The sequence below is a fragment of the Amblyomma maculatum genome, chromosome 10 (assembly GCF_055883805.1).
Source record: "Amblyomma maculatum isolate TAMU_Amacu chromosome 10, ASM5588380v1, whole genome shotgun sequence".
NCBI classification, from domain to species: Eukaryota; Metazoa; Arthropoda; class Arachnida; order Ixodida; family Ixodidae; genus Amblyomma; species Amblyomma maculatum.
In genome coordinates, this window is record NC_139353.1 from 35,114,856 (window position 1) to 35,124,806 (window position 9,951).

The window sequence follows — 9,951 nt, forward strand, 5'->3', positions numbered from 1 at the left end:
AAGTGAACAGACTTCTCTAAGTTGTGCGTCACCGAGTTCCATTAAAGGTACTCGTTCCCGCCCACTCCTCGGCACGTTCGAGCAACGCACATTTTCGCTTCTTTTTTTGTTCCATCCTCGGAAGCATATCACTCCGGCCGTTTGCAACGAACCCGTCAGGCTTCGTTCCTGGGTGTGCGAAGGCGTGCTCGCCACCGTAAAAGTTGATTCTGATTTTAATATGAGAAAATAACCAGCCGTCCAGTCAATGTAGTTCCCACGCACTGAACAGATCGAGCAAGCCACCACACCCCTTCGGACGAATGTCCAGCACTTCATGCTAATCGGCCTGCGCGCCTGTTTCTGGATGTCGTCTACGCTCGGAACTCTGCACTACTGGTCGAACTCGACTAGAACAAAAAAAAAAAAAAGAAAGAAAAAAAAAGGAAAGAAACCTGTCAGAGCAGTTCTTGATTGCGGCTCGCGTGTAGGGACCTGCCGTCAATTACTCAAACTAAAGCCCAACTGTCTTCTTCTTCGATGATATCGATGCGCAAATACTCATCATCAGGATAGCGAGGGGAAGTAGAGAGGGGAGCGATAAGGAAGAAAGGACAGGGGGAGCTTTGTACATAATTTACAAGGTACAGACGGTTTCAGAGTACAAAAGTGAAGCAAACGGGCGAAATGCAGTTTCATACCGGAAGAAGCACATTAAGACCGCAAGAAACCAGGAAGTACTTGCATAACGCTCGCGTAATCTGCTTATATCTGCGTTCTCCGCACTGCGCCGCGTTTCCGGCGTTATCTGCGCCCCAGTCTCGCACTTTATCGTCCATCGAGTAACAGCGTCGTTGCGCAATATATATCTCGCCACATTTTGTGCAGACAAGATAACAGCAGTAAATCCCAACAATGGGCAGCATTCTCTACTTGACACGAGGTCAAAAGATAAAGCGGCGAATTTTCGCTTACAATAATTGGCCGCCCAACTAGCGACACCATTTACTCCCTATCAACTATACATCATTTCCTACATTTGCGTTCATGCTTACATTGTGCATTTTCAAACCGCGGCTGTGCTGTGCGATGTCAGTGCACGTTAAAGAACTCCAGGTGGTCGAAATTTCTGGAGTCCTCCACCCACTACGGCGTCTCTCATAGCCTGAGTCGCTTTGGGACGTTAAACCCCACAAACCAACCAGACCCTAAAAGCCCGCCAGTGTTCACGATGACGTCACAGTATACAGGGTGGCTGAAAAGTACTGTAACACGAAATAGTAACAATAGCTTGTCAGCGTTGAAATGAACTTGAACGCGATTATTTCCATTTCAAATGACATTCAATTCGGAAAGCACTATTTCGGTTTCAAAATGTCTGCGTTATGCTTCGATACAGGCTTCAAGACGTTTCTGAAAATTCTTCATAATACCCTCAATGCCTTCAGCAAGGGGATTGCGCGTTCTGGGCTCTATATAGTGCACGACTCAGTGATTTGTTGGATTGTAGCGTGCTCTGTTCTCCACGATCTCTCAGAAGTCGTCCGAACTCAGATTGGTAGAATTTGAAGGCCAAATTTTTCTCGTCCTAAAGGTGGATCAGGTTCGCCTCACACCGCGCTATGATCTTCTCTGCGCCATGTTTTCTGCATTTTTTTAGCCCAGCAGAGAATGACGTCGCCCTCCAAGACCAGCTGGTAGAGTGTGTCCGCGTTGATCTGGCTCTCTCTCTCTCTCTCTCTCTCTCTCTCTCTTTTTTTTTTTTCTTTTGCAAAAAAAAAAATTATTAAACTGAGTGTCCTTCAGGCCTGATATCTCTTTAAAAGCAGTGATGCTCTTGGCAAAACGTTTGTTTCTTCTTTTTTTTTTTTGAATTGATGTAGTTGGCAGAGAACGCCCCGGCAGTAACTCTCGACGAGTTTACGAATTCCAGGCCAATTTGAAAGTGAAAATCTTCTCATCGGTGAACAGAGTCCAGTTCAGGGATTCATCGCGGCTCAACTGCTTCATCGTGTAGCAGTCTTCTAGTTTGAAGGCCTTCATCTGGCCCCTGCGCACATATCTTTTTTATAATTTGTGCACTTGGAAATCCGAGGTCCTGTTTGAAGAGTAGAGTGACATGCTACAGAGTCACTGACTCCGTGCTCCAGGACGAGCATACAGCCAATGTCAGGTCTGGGATGTGGATGTCCGTGAACGTCCACTCTAATGCCTGCCCTTGGTGCCACCCGTCTTCCGGAACAGGTTTACGACACGATGGGATTGCGCTTAGAGCAATTTCAGCCTCTTCGCAGTCTCCGGAACCGAAATTCTCTGCCTGTGGTGCGTAACAATGGTGCACAGTAGTGATCAAAGGCCATTTCTCCAAGAAAATATTAAAATTTTCCGAAGCACTGTGGAATCGGCACTGCAGTAATGCTAAAGCCTGAGCGTTGCTGGTGCACACGGAGAATCACGTTTGCTATCGTCATCATCATCAGCCTGACTATACTCACTGCAGGGCGAAGGCCTCTCCCATATTTCTCCACTTAACCCGGTTCTGTGCTAGCTGCATATACTTGACCCCTGCGAACCTCTTAACCTCATCCGCCCACCTAACTTTCTGCCGCCCCCTGCTACCATTACCATTATCAACTAAATTCACCGTCATCATAATTGCTAATGTCATCATTGCCATTATCCCTAAATGTAGCGTAATTGTCATCGCTACTACTGTCCTCACTGTAGGCAAGTAGAATTGTGTGTTTCACGGTCCCGGGTGCGGTGCAGTTGGTTAAAGCGCTCGACTGGTGATCCGAGGGATGGAGGTTTAATTCGCGGTGGAGACAGAATTTATTTATTTATTTATTTATTTATTTATTTATTTATTTATTTATTTATTTATTTATTTATTTTTAACTATCATCCTCACGACATCGAAAAGGAGAATTATGATCTGCATTTCACGACTCCTGGCTTGGCGTAGCTGGTTAAAGCCCTCGGCTGGAGATCCGAGGGATGGAGGTTCGATTTCCGGTGGAAACCGGATTTTTATTTTTCTGATGACGTCAGTTTCGGTTTCGTGTGATGACGCCATTTTATTGACAGCTATAGTGTGACCGAACGAACGCCGATAGTATCAGCCATTAAAGGCTTTCGTCTTATAATACTAGATGTATAAAAAAAAAAAGATGAATGACGATGAATGTAACAATATCGTAGATCAAAAATTCGAACAAAATTAAATGAAATAGCATTCAAAGCGCGTTGCAGTACTTTTCGGTAACCCTGTATATACCGGCTCGCCTTCGAAGCGCCCACAGCAAGGGACGCAGCTCTCAGGTCAGCAAGGTCAGATATATATTCACAGCCTTAACAAACGCGCCTCCTCCAGCGCATGCGTACAGCGGCGAGACCAAATAAAAGGCCGCTTATTTGTTATTAATTGGAATGGTAACTCTGCCATATTTGTCGCTGAAAAACATGTAACTTTCCATTATACTCTCCGAAAGATAAGCTTTCCGTTATCTATTTGCGATGACTTCCTGTTTGCACACTTACATCACGCCTACAACGGAATTACTTGTCTGCCGCTATAAAAAGGAGTCAAGTAGTGCAGTAAATGCACTACTTACTACACACACACAAAAAAAAAAGAAACTATTACAGAAAGAGGCGCCCTTTGCTCGCAAAACAATAGACGTCGAATAACACGAACTGCAGGGCTATTTGGCTGCGATCCATTTGTATCAGTGGCGCGCACACATTCAGGAAAAGAGAAGGATATAGGAAAGAGTGCTGACCTTTCAACGTTATTTCAAGAAAACTGAAACCTGCACTTATATACACACGCCAGCTAAAAAGCCATCAGGGGGATAATCAAAGTGACAGTGAGGACGCGCTATCGAACCGGTAATCACACGTTTTTTTTCCAGAACATCAAAAGATGCATAATCGCTAAAAACCAATAGACAATGAATTCCATGACGTACAGCACAAATGTCAAAAGGATGTAAAAACAGGGTTAATTGAGAGGCGCAAGAGTGACAATGCGCCATGGAATGAAACATTGACCGGTAATCACACGTTTTTTTTCCAGAACATCAAAAGATGCATAATCGCTAAAAACCAATAGACAATGAATTCCATGACGTACAGCACAAATGTCAAAAGGATGTAAAAACAGGGTTAATTGAGAGGCGCAAGAGTGACAATGCGCCATGGAATGAAACATTGACGTCATGGGTTTAGTTTTATTGGGTTTAACCTCCCAAAGCAGCTCAGCTGGGTGATGGGAGAGACGTTGTAGTGGAGGGTTCCGGTTAGTTTCGTACACCTGGGGATATTTAACGTGCACTGAAATGGCACAGTACATGGGTGCAATTGAGTTTCGCCTCAATCGAAACATTGCCGCATACAGCCTGGTTTGACGCCGGCTGCCCCAGATCAGTAGTCGAGCGCCCTAAACACTGCACCACGGCGGCGGGACGACCCACCAATGTCGGTCGTCTTGCAAATGCACCTCCACAGTGTGAACAGTACTAGCAATCTCCTCGGAACCGTAGCTTTGTCACGATAGAGCCACCCACAAATGCCTATAGGACGCGCGCTGCAATATATGGAGCAGCCTTTACGACCACTTATGTATAGAGTATGAATTCCAAAACGCGCATCTACAGCAAGTCCATCATTGTAGATCACATCCCAAAGTGGATCTAAAGCAGGGCCACCAGTTGGAACATCACTGCCAACTTCTTCGAAAATGCGGATCTGCAGCACTGTCAGCTTTCTTAACTGCTTCCCAAATGTGGATCTATGCTATCCAGGGTCACCAATAGGATCCCTACTGATCGTTTGGTGCCGCCTAGCGGCACGGCCCTTCCCCACAGCAGTACCTGTAACGCGCAGGACCATTACTTCGAATTAACTTCTCCGCACAAATGCGAATTTATAACAGGGCAGGACCACCACTATCAATCGTTGCACAGGCATCGCAACCAATTAGCAAACCGCCCGGATGTGTCATCTCCGAGTCGATCTCCTCGCGAGCTGACGTGCGGAGATTGCTGTGTGCGCAGCCAAAACACTAACGACGGTCACGAAAGCACAACCACGCGTGCTCGTCAACGTGACTCGTCGTCCGCCTCTGCGAAACTGCCGGCCGTTCTACTTACTCCGAAAATGCTGCGCTAACTTCGGGGGTCAATCTGGCAAACGAGACAGCGATCAGTGCCGCCCCACTAAGCGAGCGGCGACACTTTATACACGGGCTGTGCGAATGATCGACCAAAACGCAGCGTATACAGCGGTATATAGTTTCGAAACCGGCCACTGACGGCGAGATAATATTGCACCGCAGACATAGCTCATTACCATACAGATAGAGGAACACGACAGCAGCGGCATTCGGTAGCGGCTTCAACTTGACGATTTGATTAGCAACACGAACTAGATCAAGTATACAATGAACTAACCGGTGCTCTGACCTCGAATTCTCGACCATATATACCAGATCAAACTGTCGCTAACAATTTCCTCGGGACACACGAGAGAATTAAGTTACAATGAACAAATCAATATCGCGTGAGTGGCATTTCGGAAACAGCGTGCTCTACTTTCGTGCACGCAGGCGAAAATTTGAGATTTTTAGCAGTACGATGAGCGGAGGAACACAGCGCTGAAGTTAAGCAATGCGACGCCGATTCACGAAACAAAACAAGACGGCGTTTCGAGAGAAGAGGCGATTTTTCTCCCTTCGTTAATCTCAGTACTGCGTTTCCAAGAAATGACAAAAAGGTCGAAGCGTTGGGTGCGCACTTTCCAAGATCAATTTTACCGTGCGACGTTGCAATCGCTGTTCTGGCTCAAGAAATCAGTTCAATAAGTACTTCCTTCTGGGCGAATACATGGTTCATATATTAGCGAAAAGGAGAATAAACTTGCGCGAAAGGTTGAAGAAAGAGACGTTCGCGCTCTGTCCTGTCATCACGTCTCTTTCTTCCTCAACTTTTTGCGCAAGTTTATTCCTTTTCGCTCGAGAAAAAACGATTTTCGTTTCGGTGTTTATAATGTTAATGTGCAGCTGTTACTAGCGCGCGACGCCGGATTCATATATTATGCACAGCTTGCATAAAGCTCCGACACGTACTCGCGACAGGAAAAGAGAAAAAGAGATTCTCTCTGTTTCTGGGCGTTAAAGTTTCATAACTGACTTTTCTTTCTTCTTTTTTTTTTACTTCACTAAAGGGCTAGCCGAGTTTTCGTGCGTTCAGTGAGAGGAGAGCGCAGCCAGATATGAGGTATGCAATTTCCCTGAACACCTAAATACAGGTATAAATAGCACCCGAATCCAGTTAAGATGCATACACCTCTTACGAGGAATAACAACAACAACAAAAAATAAATGCCAGACCAGCAATACACGCCGTATAGTTTCAAGCTATTCGGCTTATTCCGGCCCGCTGGCTCGGGTAAAGGTATACGTCGTTCTGCGCCGCATACGCGTTTCTCCGAAATAATATTCGGTGCGTACAAAGCTCGCTTTTTTGTTGTTATTCAGCAGACGCTGCCAGGTGCGAAACGCAGCCGCGCCCAACAATAACTTCTGTTTTTCTCATTCCTTTTCTTTTCCTTTATTTTTTTCGTCCGACGCATTAAACGCGCACGCTGTTAATAAGAAAAAAAAAAAAAGCCTCGCCAAACAGGAAGAACACGGAAACTCCGTTCCGGTGCACAGCTCTAGAGAGTCAGCAACTCGTCTACCAAAAGAAAAAAACAAGCGCTGCACGCGTGAAAAGAATCCCAAAAAAAGCGACGCAACTTGCCGAGTTGCATTCTTTTTCACCGCCCTTATAGCGTTTCTCGCGCGTGTAGTTGGGTGAGGTTATCTTGCGCATACACTCAAGGACACCAGACTTAACCGAGTGTAGCACGTCCTCTTCAAACACGAGAAAGCAAAACGTGCTCTGCCACCGTTGCTAGAGTATGCGCCACCATATTTCTCGAACCAAGCAAGAAATCCCGGCGCGACAAGGTTGGTTAAAGGGAAACAAAAATGCAGAGAACTTTTGCTAAAATTCTAATATTATGCAAATGCGGTGTTTCACGGGCTTCGCGATTCTGTAATGAGACGCCCAGGTGCAATGAGACGCACATTTGTCATTAATCCAATCTCTCCTTCTACTGATTGGCTGCGCGACTGTAGCGCCATACTGTGGCCCTTACTGGCGACGCATTCTTGCACAACCCTCCAGCTAAGTGAAACAGCGAAACGGGTTCTTCTGCACCCACTGGCAGGACAGTACAACCCGCTAACGAAAACACTGTAGAATCATGTGGTTCACTGCTGAACCTATTAGGAACAAACATCTGCACAATAGTTTTACGTTTGCAAGAAAGGCGAACGGAATATATGAGCTTCACTAGACGCTTGGTTCCTCTATCCTGTGGAGTCACTTTTACCGAGAGGAGACCATCGCAGTAGGAAGATATTTTTACTGCCCTTTGGCACAAACGGCAGGAATAACCTTCCTGTGGGTTCCGGTAAAAAATGTCCCCGGAAAAAATGGTCCTGGAAAAAATCGTTCCCGGAAAAAACGTCCCCATTTGCGAAGTAGGAAAATATGTCCCCAAAAAGGGCGCATTGTAAGGCACCGTTGTAACGTCAAGCTTTCGCCTCGCCTGGAGCCCGGCTTATCGGGGAAGTGTGAGTTGCGTTTAGAGTCAGGGACTTTTTAGCGATTTCACTTCACATTTTCTTTTATTGTTGTAGCTTTAACTTTATTTGCACATTTGTTTCCAGCTGTTTTTTTGCTTCCCATCCGCTGACTGCGTTTCCCCGTGGCGAACGACAATATTGTATGCGACAGCGCTTCTATCGGTCCTTTTATCAGTGGCCAAACACTGAAAAGATGCGGAGCGTTCCTAGCAAAGGAGAGATAGAGCGAGGGAGAGATGATAATAATGGCAGCATAAAAAAAGATGAGGGGACCATCGGTTCCGCTGGACCGGGAGCTGGAACGGTGCTTCGGCTTGACCACGGCTCTTTCGACACCGGATACCTGCGAAGGTGCTCCAGTGCAGTCTTCTGTTATGGGCGGTTTTTTTTAATACATTTAGTGCGTCCAGCCGATTGTACCTTCTTTAATGAGTAACATTACCAGCCGATTAGACCTGCCCTAATTAATAGCACGATATAAGCATAAGCGGATCTCGGTGGGCTTTCTCATGCGCGTTTTCGCCATGCGTTTAATAGTGTCTTTAAATATCACTGGCACCCAGATGACCCAAATCCAAAACAATGGTTACATCTATTCTGAAAGGAACAATCTAGTAAAAATTGCAATATATTTAATAGTCAATTCCGGAAGAATTCATTCTTATGGCCAATTCTTCGTTTGGGGACGTTTTTTCCTCGGATCCGCTCCCTCAGGGATGCTTTGTTGTTTCGGGGTATACTGACACCAGCAAAATAGTTTCTGCAACGGGGTTATATATTTACGTTATGCTTCAGGTGCGTTCTATACAGTTTTGCCTTCAGTTCTATGCTATTTGTCAGTTATTAACAGCCGACCATTTTTTTTTTATATATATATAACCCGAAATGAGCCTGATGATTACTCACTATTTGTTTGACATTCTGTGCTGCTTTCATTTTATCTCGGTGCCATTTTCTTTGCGCGCTATAGTGTTTGCGGTCTCGGTGGCTACACTCCCATTCCTGCAAGGGTCAGCCAAGTATTAACAACATCTAGAAATGATAATTCGGCTAATTGTCCTGTCCGCTACCAAGCCACCCACTATATATTTGTATCGCTCGCACAGTTACGTTCCTACGGATGAATATGCATTAAAAAAAAAAAAAGGGGGCCTGAACAGCCCGAATAAATGATTGGTGACCTGTCGTGATCGATTACTGCTCGAAGGAACGGATGATCGACCTGTTATTTGATTCTGTGATAAGTGTACTATGAACTATGAGCGGATAATTAATTGATTAATAAGGGCTACACGACAGGAGCACGGCCTGCGCAACCGTGACGGCAGCGTCAGCGTGCGCACGCCTTCCATCCCCCGCAGCGCTGCTGTCGAGTGCCACGGCGCCGGCGATGAATTCCGAATGACGCCAGCGAGCCGGCACTGTTGTGCACTTATACACATAACATACACTTATACACATAACACTTATACACATAACATATACTTATGCACATAAAGCTCCGCGGAGATTCCGTACAACGTAGATGCATAGCAGAAGCCGGAGTCGCCGTGCTATTATAGCAACAGCAACAGAAAAGAACCACGCACCGGAGTTTGTGATTTCAATAAACGTTAAAAAGGGAGTCAAAGAGACCGGCACGGAGCGCATCCCGAACGTGACTGGAAAGCAAAACTCGCAGACTCAAGCGGCGCCATGGCGGCGTGGGCGAACATAATAGGCATCGCGTCAACGTTTGTTATTAGCGGAGCCGTGCCTTCAGAGCGAATGGCGGAAGAAACAGAGGGGAGGAGAGAGGGACTCTCGTTTTTACGATTCGTTTTTTTTTTTTTTTCTGTCTCTCTTTATTAATCAGCCCTCCAAGAGCCATTCAGCTCAGGCATAAGGAGCGAAGTTGGGAAACTGCTCAGAGGAGTTACCGGCTTCTTCAGACATCTTAGCCTCGAGGAAGGAAGCCGAAAGGTATTAAAAACGGGCGAGCTAGAAGTACCTAGTTCAGGGCTAAACCACTAGGCGTCGCACGTTTTGTAGTCGGTAGCGTCGCCATCTTGAAAAGCGAACTCCTCCCCGTCATCGTTTTATGCTCGTTTCTTTAAGCTTTGCATTCCATCCTCTACGCTTAATCATCTGCCTTTGCCTCTGCGCTGGACCGCTATGCGTGTTAGCGAGGCCAAAGGCGGCGCCGGTTTTCTTGCATTACAGCTGCTTCTTCTTCCTTTTCCTTTTTATTTTTCTTTTTTCTTTCCCTTTTTCTCTTTCTTTTTCGTTTTCTTTTT

At 45.9% G+C, this 9,951-nt stretch overlaps 1 protein-coding gene across 2 annotated transcripts in view; it reads right to left on the reverse strand.

The window, feature by feature from the left end:
• Positions 1 to 9,951, reverse strand: part of LOC146176135 (uncharacterized) — a 350,013-nt gene that overhangs the window by 213,469 nt on the left and 126,593 nt on the right. The gene's annotated exons all lie outside the window — the stretch shown is intronic.